Here is a 15,168-nt window from a genome sequence, read left to right as displayed (position 1 = left end):
GCTCTCACACCAGTGACTGCAGGAGGCCTCGATTTACTCTAGCCTAGCCTAGCGAGGCTGCTAGCAAGGCCCGGCGCTTGTTGCTCCGTGTGGCGAGGAAATCAGCTAGCTTTGGCCTGCCTGCCCAACGTAATGCAGTGGAACACAGAGAAGTGTAGCGTGCTGAAGCCCAGTCTAGTGAAGAGCTGTGTGCAAGATCATAGTAAGACTCCTTGCTAACATATGCTTGTGTTTAATGCAGCGACCTGCTTCTGCATGGTGGGTTTACACATACCCTGCAGTGAAGGTACTGTGCATGTGTGTATGTGTGTATAATATCAGTAATCAGTGTACCTCACACAGCCAGAGTATATCTAGGCCTGGTGTGGTGAGAGGGCTGGAGACCAGCTCTCTGCTTAAACCTGGTTCAGCTAGCGTATTTGCATTTGTGCTTATGGACGTTAAAACTGGAGATTTGAGCTTCAGACACCAACAAGTCAGCCAAGACCCCAAAGGTCCAGGTAACAGGAAGACTATGTCCTTGTGGGTTGTTTGCTATTCATGGCCTGTCTTATTTTGTTCTTTAGGACATCTTTGTGACATCTATGCGTGTGCATGCCTGTGCATTAATTCGTTTATGACCTTTGAGCATTGCACACGAGGGGAGAGAAGAGAGAATCCAGTTATCAGAGTTTCAGGGATGCTGTAGAAAGGGTACATACAAATCTCAGTGGAGGGAAGTGTGTATAGGTGTGTGTGCGTGCGTGTGTGTGTGTGTGGGTAAACCAGTGTTAGTCTGGTTGCTGTGGAGAGGAAGCTATTAGAGCTGCCAGCATGAAGGCAGTCACAGGTTGAGGGTCAAAAGAGTATTACAGACAGGAAAAGAGAAGTCTCAAGAAGATAGCCAAGTCAGACTCAGCTATACTTTGTCAATGTGTAAAAAATGACAAAATTAAAAAGTTACCCTCTGGTGTGAAGCTGCTGGAATTTGATCATAATTTGATTATTTGCACTTTTTTTTTTGCATTTGTCGCCTTGACATAAAACGGAGTATGTTGCAAATGTAGAAGTTTAGCAAGATTTATGCAACCTACTTATCATTGTCTGAATGCATGTGCATAACTATTCAAGTTATAGCAGGGTGTGTTTCGACAAGTGGGACAGACACACAGCACATTAGTCGCAACAAAGTACCCCAGCCACTTTTGATCATGTACAATTTTTGCCTTTATGGAGTTTGACAGGGTTGAATCCTGCGAACACGAGAGGCGAGAAAGTGTGATTCTGTGTTCCAGCCTCATGCCTGCTTGGTTTTTCCCACCTTCACACCCCGCTCTAATTTCACGGCACACAATCCAAGTCGGCCCAGCATGAAGGTTCATCGTCCACCCTTAAGTCAGTGGACCAGAGCAGTCCTCGGGCTGCGGACTGAGCCGCCGGCTAACCGGCGTCAGCTCAACTTCCAGACGCCCACGTGTGCACAGATAATGTTATTGTCGCTTATGCGTGTCCCGACGGAGCCAGGGCTCGTTGTTTTGCGGACCGGGTTTTAGTTCCACTCGCTTGTCAGAATGCACTGCACATGAAAGCTGATGTGAGCTTTCTCTGCGAGAGATTCATGTGTGAAAAGCAGGAAGTCCTTTGGTGACAACATTAGTGTGGCCATGTAAGTGATGGATGTTTTTCTCAATTTGGGTCAAACCATTTGCATAGATTTTATGTTTTTTTGGTTTTAAGTTGAAATACTGCATTTCTCCTATGTTAACAAGTGAAGTTATTGAAAAGTAATATGAGCGGACAAAGCTTGATGTTGATGCATATTTGATAACTTTTCTAGATTTTACCAGTGTCATGCAGTTCAGTATGGGTGGATGCGAGACGGTAAACACACTCAAGATTGCACACTGTGTAAATGATGACCTTTCTGTTCCTTGTCACTGAGCAGCTCAAGAATCATCAAACTCCTATCCCATCGTCATATCCATCATATTCACTGTTCAGGATTTCAGAAAACTTAATAAACACTTTGTTATTCCTCTGGCAAATCACTAACTCATCTTTCAAATTCTTGAATCTGGGCATGCATTTGAATAATATCTTCACAAGTTTACCCACATGTGACGATCTATGCAACCTAAGGTCTTAAAGGGGCTATCATGTGGACATGGCCAGTGGGTGTGTGATAAGGAGGCTTTGTAATGAGCGAGCTTCAAGGCAAATAATTGCTACGCTTTATATTAAATTCACACACTGAGGACTTTTACATTAGTGTCGCTTTTTTGATTTTATACCCTTACTTCTGTTGCACAGGCTTGGATCTGCGATAACGAGCAACACGACGCCGCGAGTGACTGGGATAAATGTTACATTAGGTGTAAACAGTTTTAACCGAATTCACCTGATTTGACCAATTACTGCAGCAATGTTTGCAGCCCTGTTAGTTGTTCACTGATCATGCTCATCATAAACTCTAATTCAATTGACCTGGAGATAAACATGTGTTTATTAGGGTATAAGACGGAGAGTTAGGAGGCTGATGCACTGAGACGTAGTGATTTGCTGTAGCGTGAGGAGTTTTAGCGCAACGCCTCAAAGTGATAGTGTTAAAGTACAGGAACAGCAATAATGTAGTAATTGTCTGGGCAATGCTTTAGAACAGAAAGAGGGAGAAGGAGGAGGGGGCAGTGGAGACCCAGCTAGTGTCCCATGCTTACTTGGGTGTAATGACCCATCAATGGCGACATCTTGTTTCATCAATTTCTGCTTCTCTTCACTTGTCTGTCTGGACCAGGTCTCTTCCTTTCCTCTGCCCTTCTCCCCTTCTGCCTCCTGGAATCCATCTTCCAGTGTGATTTGTTTTCTCTCCCCCCCCTTGCATCCTGTCGCTCAATCTCTGCTTCATAGATGTAAAGAAAAATTCTGTGCCATATGCTGAAAAGGACATGTAGTTCCAGGAGTAGTGCATGTTGTTTCAGGAACAATTCCAGTTTTATACATTGTAAACAAAGATGAACGCTAACATTAGAAGCTATTATCTGAGTATTATATTTATTGAAAAAGGTAGACATTAAAGAGTACAAAAGAAAATAAAAAAAAACTGAAAAGATGAGACAGAAACTCATCAAGGAGATGCCCAGGAGTCAGAAACACTTATAGAGCAAGAACAAGTACTGGTTATGTTCTACGTGTGACAACAACCTCCTGCATTTCTCATGTGTCTGAAATAAGGATGCATGATACCATTTCTTTAAAAGAAAACATCCACAGCTTTTTAAAGTTTCCCAAAACGTCTGCAAGGCGACAAGTTTGACGTCTGGCACAAAAACAAAACTGCATATCATCCAATGAACACAGTGAAGCATGGCGGTGGCAGCATTATGATCCTGGGTTACTTTTCCTCTGATTGGAATTTTTTTTTCCCAAGATGAAAAATTATGAGTCATTCCAAGTTTGTCAGTTTTGGCCAAAAACCATAAAAACTGTCTGGAAGCTGAGAGGAGGAATTTCTTATTTTTCAGCATCACACCAAGTCCAACCCCAACATCAACAAAAGATTAACTTTACCAGAAAAAAACTTGTCCAGAACTAAATTGCACGTGAAATTTCTGTGGTCGCTGCAAGCTGTAGACAATCCGATAGATGTTGAGAATGGAAAAAGAAAACACATAAAGGAAAAATGTCCCTAAAGAAATCCCTATAAAACAACTGACAGCACTTTGAATGTCTACCTTTTATTGTTTTTGGCTTTTATTTTTTTTTTTTTTTAGAGATAACAATGATCATTTATCATAGATATATTTGTCTAGAGCTGAGACTTTGAAATGATAGCTGCATGCTAAAAAGCAAAGGTGGTAGCCAAGTGAACCGAACACAACATACCAGCATAAATTGCATTGTAATGGTCTTTGTCAGATGTGTGTGTGTGTGTGTGTGTGAGTTTGTGTTTTTGTGTGTGTGCGTGAAGACGCAGGGGGCCCAGCTGATGAAGCCTCTCGCTGGGACACTGGCAGGCCTGGCTCGCCGCAGGCCCGGCTCTCAGCTCCACCTCTGACAGGCTTCATACTTATTGCTCAATGACATTCGATGTTTTCCTTCAGTTTGCTGTAAGATTGATTTCCCAGATATGTTTGAAATATCTCCAGAGCCCTAGAGCAGGGTGACTGGCACAGTGGCGTGGAGAAGGGAGAGAGACAGAGAAGGCAGTGCAGCAGGGGAGCAGAGGGGAGACGGCTTGTTTAGAGTAAGAAAAAAGTAGTAAATGTAATAAAAATTTTAAAAAAAGACATTGCAGAATGCTGAATAAGTGGTGTTTGTTTTGGTTGGAAGTGAAAGATACTGGAGCTGATGATTGATTTATACCGTCTTTGCTTTGATTTTTATTTTGGTGCATTATTAAACTTCAAAGAGATTTAAAAGACAAACTGCAGAAGCAGCGAGAAAAGTTATGGTGAAATTTTTTTCCGAATAAAGCGAAGGAAAAAAAAAAGAACCATGAGAGTCTGTGTCAACACTTACTATTAAATATGCTGTTAATATTGCATTGAAACAATGCAACCTTTATATCTAAATACAGTTGAACAAATTGAGTCCCTCCAATAAAAGACAAATTTTAACTTTAAATCGGTTCTTCTCAAATGATTTGATTGAATTATTTTGGGGTTCAATATATTGATTTTAGTTTCATTATTATACTGTGTTCTTTGACTATAACATCTTTGTTTCTGTTTTTACTTTAGTTCAGCTCTTTCCTAGTGATTTTAGATTAGTATGTTTATTTCTTGTGTCTAGTTATTCTTTGTAACTCGTTTAGTATCTTCCATATGTCTACTCATTCTTAGTTAGACGATTTTAGGTAAAATAATGCCAAAAAGGTTGATTTTGGGTTGAGTTTTACCTTACTTCCTACTGCGTATCCCAAGTATACTGGAGCTTAATGCTGTGAAATGATGTCTGGTCATTCTGCTGCTGTATTTTCTGGTAGAGAGCCGAATTAATTGCTCCATCAATTACAGAAACCCATCAAGGTCCTGAAGCAGCAAAGCAACCCCAGACCATCTATCATGTTTGACTGTCCACATGATATTAAAAAATAACAAACAAAAACAAAACACAGAGTTAGATTAAAGCCAGACGTAATGAGATGCACACCTTTCAAAAAGTTTCTTTCATCTCATCAGTCCACAGAACATTGTCCCAAAAATGGTGGGAATAATTCATAAGGGAAAAGCGAGACAGGACTTTGTTCCTCATCTGTCTTCAATTGGAGAAATCCCAGACAGGAGGAGCGAACAGAGAACAAAATTGAGTGGTGACTGTGTTGGAAGGTAATGGCCTGGCTAAGCTGTGGTTGGCTTGTTGAAACAGAATGACAGCAGGTTGCTGAAATCTTGAAAGAGAGAATGCAAGTAAGTTTACTCTGTTCTGAAAGAAGCAGGTTTGAATAGTTCACTGCTGACAAGAGTCGTAGTACTGCTCATCTATACTTTTTTGTTTTATCTAGAATACCCAAACAAACTTATCAAATACACTGACACTGCTCCAGCGTGAGTCCTTCGGTACCCCAACTCATCCCCCGCCACTGAGGTTCTCGTTGAACTGAGAAACTGCTGTTTTGAACCTAATGCGTTAGGAATCTGAAGCTGCAACATTTGAGAAACATTTACGTCAATGTCAAAACTTTAGGCCTTTAAATCTCTTCTTGCATGACCAAGAGAAGCCAGACAGTCATTTGAATAGGATTTATTTCTCACAATCAACTTCCTGTTTCTCCTCAGAGGTGTTCGTCATAATCAGATGGGTCCTCATGAGAAGATGTTCCGCCCTTTGCGAACGTGCATCCTCTGTGCGCATTACACTATGTCACATCTTGTCACTGAGCATTTGATCACATTTGCTGCTTAGTGTTATTTTGAACAAGGAATAAGTGTGTGCACGTGCGTGTGTGTGTGTGTGTGTGTGTGTGTGTGTGTGTGTGTGTGGAAGGCATATCCAGTGTTTTAAACTCTTTAATGCAATTTAACAATCCCACATATTCTTTTCACGTTTCATTGGGGTCCTTTAGGTGTGAAATTGCAGAGGCCGGCCTAGCCTTCGTGACACAGTACAGCGGAGACACGGTCGCATTGAAGCGCCAGATGTGGGAGGGAGAGCGAAATTAATTGCCACACATTGTTCAGTGGGTGTGTGCTCACCTCCAGTAAATTAGCCGCTCTGAGGGCGTGACTGTTTGAATAACAGGAATTAGGTATGAAGCCTCTCACTCTCAGCTGAAGCAAACTTCAGGCGTCATATTCAATTAGCTGATCTGCCCCCGAATTCACATGCTTAACTTGTCGTTTGATAGTGCGTAAAGATGGAAAACAATTTTCTGTGCTGTGAACAAAACATTACGTTTTTTTGTTGTTGTTTTTTTTTTGTATATTTCTTTGACTTTCCACATAGTTTTTAATCTATTTTTTTTTTCTCTAAACTTTTATTTTCCTCCATACAGACAAGAAGGACTTTACTTTTAGGTGGGACACTACAGGTAAAGTGTCCCACTCTTTATTTTTCGTCCGCTTAATTGGAATGTTATGCTTATTCAGAGAGTTTAACTTGATGATATTGGTGTTAAAATCCATGCGTTTACAAAAAGAAAAAGGAAAAAAAAAGATTTATTGGAAAGACTTATTGCGTGCATGGATTTGAACATTTCCCGTTTAGCTGTAAATTGCTGAATGACATTGAGATCACAAATAATCACATTAAAGACACATGGGTCACTCCCCCGTTGAGGCAATAAATCAATACTGTCACTTTTTATTTGATTTATGATGACTTAACTTTGAAGACGACGCTACATGAATGTATGACAGCTGTATTTTCATAAGAGTTCCAAACAATTACCTCGAGACATACACCATCAGGAATAGTAGCACATCGTAATGTTCCTCTAAAGTCTATGATTACCATCTCAGCTTCTCAAACTGACCCTAACCCGCTTTGTCAGCATCATCTGTATCAGAGGAACTAGCAGTGGCATGCCCACCTCAACAGTGACCCTGGCATGGACTCCGGCATGAAGGTAGAGTAGAGCACCTCTTCCCCCCCACCTGCCCCTCCTGTCCCTGCATTTTCCTGGGCCATATAGGGGGTGGGCAGGGGTTGAAGGAGAAGTAGTGGGTGAGGAGGGGGCGGGATTGGGAGATAGCGGTGGTGGTGGGGGGTTCTGCTTCCCCTGGGGCGGCCTGCTGGAGCGAGGTGACCCAGCTTGTCGCTCGGTGACCTGTGAGAGGGACATTATGAAGTGTGAGTGGCTGTCACCCTAACTGCTTGTGACAACGGAGCCCCTGGCGCAGCTGCGCCAGCCTGCCCCAGCCAGAGACCCAGGGCCTACGGAGAATAGGGCGGGAGAGAGGCGTGGAATAAGGTGGGGTGTCCATGGTGGGTGCAGGATGGGCAGGAAGCGTGGATCTCATTAAATCTGGACATTTAGGACTCGATGACATAAAACGTGTCTAAGAGAATGAGTTTTATGAAAGTATCTGGAGGTGTTGCTCTTGGGTTTGGTGTCTTTCACCAATTCCTCACTATTATCTTGAAAGATTGATTTTTCAAATACGATTTACAGTTTTAAAATGATTTCTTTAACCGTGTGAACACCTCCCACCTGTTGTTAATGTTTTAAGGGCAGTTTTACACGATTATTTAGAAATGACAGACTAAAACCAACGACCAAAACACTAATTTGCTTTGTGAAGATAATTTAGTATTGCTGTAGTATAAGTTCTTAAAGAGTGATTCAATTTAGGTGGTTGACTTATGAGAAAATTCAGTGAGTCTTGTCTGAAAATAACTGAAGAACAAATAAGATTACTCAGGGTAATATTTGCAAAATGTGAAAGCATGCTACATTTTTTGTGAGGAAATCTTAAGTTATACTACCAACAAATCTAAAAAAGCATTCACAGAAACATTTGTGGCTGTACTAACTAATTTAAGGAGAAACTTTTAGTGATCTTTAACCAAATCTTCATCAAAAGTGATAAGTCAAATACTAAACACAGCTACAACAACAGTTTACTAATTTGTTTCAGAATACATAGCGGCGATCTCTGTAAATAACATGATTTACATGTGGCTCCATCTCAGAGAAATGTGCAGGAAGTTCTGATGCATGGTGCTTTGGATATTACTGCTTCTATGGCCATCTGCTCTTAGTTCCTTGATTCAAGACGGACAATGTTTTTAATTAAGTGGATCTTCCAAAATGACATACAGATCATTAGTATTCACTACAATTAACAGGAAATTGCATGCATTGACTGCATTCCAGTTTTATACATCTCATCATTAATTTAATTGTGTTTAAACTGTGAACGTTGTAGCCACTAATGTTGATATCTTCGGTCCTCAACTAGTTTCTCCTTTTCATGCTTGTGTTTAAACAGCTTCATTAAACATTTTATTATTATTATTATTATTATTATTATTGTTATTATTATTATTATTATTGTTGTTGTTATTATTATTATTCTGCTTATGTCAGTCATTAGCTCATAACTTTGGCCAAGAACTTTTCCTCAAGGCTTCTATTCCAACTTCACCTTCTGGCTGCAGGTCTTTAAAAAGTCTGCTGGATTATCGATTTAATTTAGGTCTAATGTGCATAAATAAAAAACATAAACTTTTTTGGGATGTATTGAAAATATGTGGTCTTCACAATTTGCTTATATCCGTTTGCTTGTTTTTGTTCATCTTCACCCGGTTGCTACTCCTCTTCAGTAATTTTACAGAATTGGAGAACAGAACGAAGTGTAATTTTGAATCAATTAATAGCAATTTGAACTGCGAAAACAATGGAAAATAAGTCCTTCCAATCATTGTATGGATGTGATACTCGCCTGGAGCTGCGCGGTGGAAAAGTGGTTAGCACTGCCTGCCTTGCAGTAAGAAGGTCCTGAGTCAAATCATGACCGTAGCTTATTCTGCAAGGGGTTTGAGAATCAGAAAAAAAAAAAAAGTCTTAATTTCTAGAAGGAATAAATTGAATTGAATATTGTATTCTCTTCAGATTTACACTGAGCATTTATTTTTTTTTTAGCTGATTGTGGCTCTGACACCCAATTAGACTAATGTTTATTTTCATTTATTGGTCACACATCATCACCTTCCTAAAAAAAACAACAAAAAAAAACATCTCCTTTCTATTGTCGAAAGATGATTTCGGCAAAAACAATCAATTTTGGCAAAAAAGAAAAAGAAAGAAAGAAAAAAAAAACATCCCTTCAAGTCAGTTAAATTCTTGTAGAAAACCTGTTGGCAAGTTACTGTACTGAGTAAAGAATATATCCATTAAAGTCCAACAGTCAGTTCAATTTTAACTTTTCTCTCAAAGATACATCAACATCCCTTTTCTGTTTCCGAACAGAAAAGGGATGTTGATCTCACCCCCGCCCCTTTCTCTTTGTCCTTCTGTCACAGCTGACCTGTGCCTTCTCTCTGCGGGGCCTCTCCTGGTAGCGCCCAGCTGGCACACTGTGAAACGGCTGGGCAGAGGCAGGAGCCAGTGCCAGCTCTACTGGTGCAGAAATGGGCACACCAGGCAGACAGGCCCAGAGTCAGCAGTGGCAGCATGCTATCCCCGCTGGCTGCTACATTCACAATGCACACATATGCAGGCATACATGCCACTGCAGCCCAAACGCATGGCAACACCGGCGTCAAAGAACCAATGCCAAATACGTTTGGTCTGACTGGGACCTAGTTAAGTAGGACAAAACATTTGTTTGCGCACCAGACTTGCTGGTAAGCAAACAGACGCATAGAAGTTACACAAAAAATACATTTGAGGATACTATGCTCCAACTAAAACACAGAGAAAAATATGATCACTGTAAACATGGAGAATCCTGAATTTAAACTTAGGCTTGTTACTCATTGATTGAGCTGGCTAGAAATGAACTTGTAAAATAAAAAAATATATATATTAACACACTTTACAGTTCCCTGAGTAAACATAGGCTACTTCCAGTAATTAATGTCTAAGACCCTCAGAAATAAACCCCACCCTGGCAAATGTTGAAAAATTCCTGCAAAATGGGCCAAGAGACACAGCTGAGTCTGAGGGAGTGTGATCAGAATTGTCAACTCTACTGATTTCCCAAACTCCTCTGATTACTTTTTTTTTTTTTCAAAACAACTAGTGACAAGTCTAGCAACTCCTTTTCTGTATTGTTGAAGACGTTTATTGCAATAACGTCCTGCGGCTGTAGGCAGCAGTCTGCCTGTCCTGAGCGAGCAGTGAGAGCAGCCGTTAGCCCCCATTACGTTTTCCCGCTTCCTCAGCACTGCAGCCAGTCTCATACAGTCATCCATTCAAACAGCATACCTAAAAGAGTTGCACAAAAATGTCAAAAAAAAAAAAAGCAAAAAAAAATAAATAAAAAGTGGATTTGTGGATGAGTTTCACTTGATAGGACCTGCTCTTCTTTGGCTTCTTCATTCATTCAGCTGCCGTATGATCCCAATCTAAACCCGGCTGTCCTGCAATCAGACGTGTAACATTGCATTAGAATATCTTGCTGCTTAACTGACAGTTTTTAGAGCTTACATTTAAATGGGAAGGACAGAAATCTACTGGCATATGCAGGTATGTATGTTTTATTATGACTCAAAGACTTGCAAATTGAAATTTCAAGAATGTCGGAAAGAAAAACTTGCTGATTTGAATTTTGTTTGATTGTCTTGAGTCCTTAGCCAGACTTCCTTATTTGTATTTGATTGTGTGTGTGTGGTTGTGTGTGTCTATTTTGACCTCTGTCACACAGTGAGACCCCCAAATGTGCTCCAGTAGCCAGCCGAGCTCGGTGAAGCGGAGCCGATATGCTCACTGGCATTTCACGCACCCGAATACGTGCATGTAAACACACACGAGCAGCCATTATCCAGCTGGGGTCCTGTGTGACACACACGCACCCACAGTCATCCACTGAGATATGGAAATGGTGGTTGGGGTCGGATCCGCTAATGCACGCTTTGCGAAGCACCTCCGCGCAGCGAAAGGAGCCTCTCAGCCACATCCCCACTGTCCTCACTCCGTCTCTGCAGGTTCGCCCATCCTTTGCCATTCCCAGGATCTGAGGCGCACTTCCGCCTTAAAAAGTTGTACACCTCTTCCCTTGATAATCAAGGAAGAACCTAATTGAGCTCACCCATGCTGAAGATGCGCTCGCCTTTTTTTTTTTTTAATGCACACACCTTTTTTTTGTGGAGACGGGGGCCTATACTGTTTCAGCTCATCCAACTGTGTGATTCTCCTTTCCCCTTTCCAGTCCTGCCATCATCTCACTAATGGTGTTTCTATCTCTTCTCCATAGGAGGTAAATGAAGCTTTTAAGCAGGGAGGAGGGAAGGGGGACTGCTGAAAAGATTAATTGACTTTCTGTGGAGCTTCACTTATCCTCCGCTGGCACCTTTGACTCGTGAGTGTATTTGTGTTTGGATTACATGATTATATCACAATTATTGTTGCAATTCGTGGTTGGCTTGAGACTGTGTCAGGACACGTCAAGCTGTGTCCCATCAAGCATTTCGGCTACTGCGACTACCTTGGACGTTTATGCAAAAAGCTCAAGTCTTGATGTCAAACTTGGTCAAAATATGAATATGTTTTTACAAACGAATAGTACAATTATGGGCAATTTGGAATAAAGTAAATCGGAAAATTGCATTTGTGGCTAAATTAAATTTCTAAAATAAACGCACAACGGCCTCTGTTGAACATAATCCGATCACTGATGTCACTGGTGTGGCCAACTAAGTTCCAAAACGAGAAGCTTTTTAAACACAAGTAAATGAAAAGTTGAAAAAGATCAGATATAATTCGTATTTACACAACAGCCTTTTGGTAATTATGTATTTGCATTAACATTACTATGTGGTTTTTATTGTTTCTTTGATAAAGGTCGAGATTCTGAGTCCAGCTGAAAATGAATTACAAGATGATTTCAATTCCCGTATCCAAGCATACGTCAAAGTCGATCAATATTTTTTTGTCGTATTAATTGTCGCATCACTGCTTACTCCAAATGGACTCTAACTGCCCCGGATGTCCCACTTTATGTTTGTTTTTAGGTGTTGATTTACAAGAACACAGGAAGAGGTGTGGCGGGCTTTGTGTAAAGGTAAGGAACAAAAAAACCACAGTGCATATCATCATTTCAGTTTCAATCAACAGTAGTATATTGTGCAGCTTTAATAAGAAGTGTGGCGGCGTTTTAAACAGACTAAATGAGAGGAAATGACATTGTAATGCAAAGGGCGTAGAATATGCAGCATGCTTAAAGGTGAAGTTAGTCACACTGTATAAGTTGGCAATGAAATAGATAAATAGGTGTCAAATGAAAATCAATCCTGCTTCAAACATTGACGAAAAGTACTGAAAATAACTAATGCACTGTTAAAAACGAACCTTAAAAATGTTCAGGTCCTGACAGCATTTCTGAATCAGGATGAAGTTTGTTTGTCAGTGTCTGTGAGAAATGTCTCACTTTTTCTTGCCAAACGCCTTTTATACACAGACGTCTCAGTTATTTATTTATTTATTTATTTATTTATTTATTTATTTTAATGGACAAAACAAAAGTGAAGGAATTTGCTCTGTGTTTGCAGTTAGTGGGTGTTTGGTTACTTTGGCACCGATCGTTTTGAGGTGACAGACCTGCAAATAAAACTCGTGCACGGAGGAAAGTAAATGCGCCTCGGAATGTGTACTCGATAGTGTGATGAGAAAAGTCCAAATGTGTGAATGTTCAAGGGACACGCCACTAAACACTCACACCAGCTCAAACTCGCACATCTCTGCACTCTGCCACCCACAGCTGCACACCCTTCTCTTGTCCTGGTGATAATCTCTTTGTCAGGAGCCGTCTGTTGGAGATTTGTCCGTCTCATTCGGTGAATGTCCGAATGGCAGGTCGTGCTGTAGTGCCACAGGGTGTCCAAGGCTGGCAGTCACTATGCGTGTGTGTGTGTGTGTGTGTGTGTGTGTGTGTGTGTGCTTGTAGTTTCATAGGTGGTGGACTCTCTGCTCCTGTCAGTCTGTATGTCGCTTGTCTTCATCACTCTATTTTGTGAAGTAGGAGGAATGTTGAACACGGTGAAAAACAGCTATATTTGTGTGAGACAACGGCGTAATTTGAATTTAATAGCACGTGTACTGATACTTGTTCTGTCTGCCTGCACTCGTCCTTGTCTTTTCTCATCTACATGACAGCATGTTATCCACTCTGCATCTTAAATGAGATGCTTTTTGTGCTCACATTTTTGTCCTTTTTGATACATTTGTTTTAACTAATTAAAGAAGTTTTAAGAGCATCCACATATTTCTCTTGATGTTTTTTCCTCCTTCATGGGTGTTTACTTAAACTTTGCGGGGCCACCATGAGGGGGGACTAAATTGACAAGACATCAGTATCAAAAACTGATATCTAATATTGCATATTTTCAACCGATTGAAAATATGCACATAAAAATAAAGTGGGATGGAAAAATTAAAACAAGTAAACAGATTTGTGCTATTAAAATGTTCTGCAGATGATTGTCTACTGTTCTCTTGTTTGAAATCCTTGAGCCCAAATGTAACTAAAGTTTTTCAGAACAGCTTGTCTGACAGTATATTTACTAATGCCAGGTGGCATGCCTTTTGTGAAGTAATTAACCAAAATTTAGAGTGCCTAAAACATTTTTTATATATATATAATCCCAGAACTAGCTAGTTGGAGTTATGTCATCCATATAACATAACTCTCCTGTCTTTTTGTTTGGCAGTGTACATTTGAGAGAAGGGAAAAAAAAGTCTACACCACTAATGAGTATCTTAAAGTAAAAGAAATAAGCATTAAGGAGTGACTCACATTTTGTGAATTGTTATATAGACTATGCATTTTAAAAACAGAAACAGATGCCTTTTGTCTGAGGGCAGCATACCTTCATAGAGCAACATATGTTTCCATAAGTAAATGCATTTAAGTTAGTCATTCGTTTAACAAAATTATTTCCAGCAAATTTTCTTGAGCTGTTGGCCAAACATAAGCATACTCTGATTACACGCTATCTGTGTTGGGAAATAATGTTCATAAGCTCTCCAATACAGTATGTTCCTACTACAGTTATGGGAAAAAAACGAATCCCTTGTGGTACGTTTGCTCTTTGGACGTCACCTGACTTTAAAATGGAAAATCCTTTGGGTTGTGCTAGGCTGTGTAAATTCAATTGAGCTGGAGAAACGAGATTTGGCCTCAAGACGTTAAGGAAACTTGTGCTGAACAAATTGTGGGAGGAATGTTGCAATGACAACGTGACTTGACGAATAAACGCTGAACCGAACAAAGTCCTTTAGCTGTGGGCTAACGGTGAATATAAACCTCAATTAGTGGTTAGTCTACTCACAGATCAGCCAAAGACTGGCTTGTGAAAAGGACTGAACCCCCAAGCTTTCTCATCATCTTTGTCTGAGAACCCAAATGCAGAGAACTTGATGAGTGAGAAGACGTCATCCACTCAGAAGTCGATGAACTGCAGCCTGCCTTTCGCCCAAGAAACTTTCAAGTCCCTCTGCAGAAGATCTGATCTGACTGGTGTGTGCAAGACATTCGAACAAATGTTTTTGTAAGGTAAACTTTATGGGTATTTTTTCCCCCCATTGTAATATCAGATTCTTGATATAAAACTTCCAAAATGAGAGCAGTTTTTAAGTCCATTTGCTTGGAAATGAATAGTCAGTAGTATAATAGAACTCATTATACACAAATGTGGAATTTCTTTGTGTTTGGGTGAAATATAATCCAAATATCAGGGGGGAAAAAGGAGTTCAGAAATTTCTCCAACATTAGTTTTGAAGGAAGGTCAGTGGCCCATTATTATTACAAATAACGATGTTATTAGGTACCTAGAAATTAAAAAGCCAAACGCTGAAGATGAAATAGCTGTCGCCGTAACTGCAATGAGAATACTTACAAATGTGGAAAGCCTTATATTTATTTAAGTTTAAGATTTCATTCCCATATATTTTTCAAAGTTCTCCCTTTTTGTGAGCTCTGATATAAACTCTGACAAAGATGTAATTGTCAGGTTGAGTTATTGCTTCTCAAAGCTCTTATTTCTCCTCTTTTTCGCCTTTCATCTCTCCCCTCCCGACACCTTCTCTTT

The 15,168-nt window shown here is 40.2% G+C and overlaps 1 long non-coding RNA gene across 1 annotated transcript; it reads left to right on the top strand.

Annotated features, from left to right (window-relative positions):
- The first annotated feature begins 310 nt into the window (after positions 1 to 310).
- On the top strand, positions 311 to 12,248 carry LOC103136530 (uncharacterized). Its single transcript, XR_476043.2, has 3 exons — positions 311 to 500; positions 11,337 to 11,441; positions 12,094 to 12,248. It is a non-coding gene; the product is annotated as an uncharacterized LOC103136530 (long non-coding RNA).
- The last annotated feature ends 2,920 nt before the right edge of the window (positions 12,249 to 15,168 follow it).

The sequence above is a fragment of the Poecilia formosa genome, unplaced genomic scaffold, assembly GCF_000485575.1.
Source record: "Poecilia formosa unplaced genomic scaffold, Poecilia_formosa-5.1.2 Scaffold33, whole genome shotgun sequence".
Taxonomy (NCBI): Eukaryota; Metazoa; Chordata; class Actinopteri; order Cyprinodontiformes; family Poeciliidae; genus Poecilia; species Poecilia formosa.
Note: the sequence above shows the minus strand (reverse complement) of the source record. Positions and strands in the feature narration are given on the sequence as shown.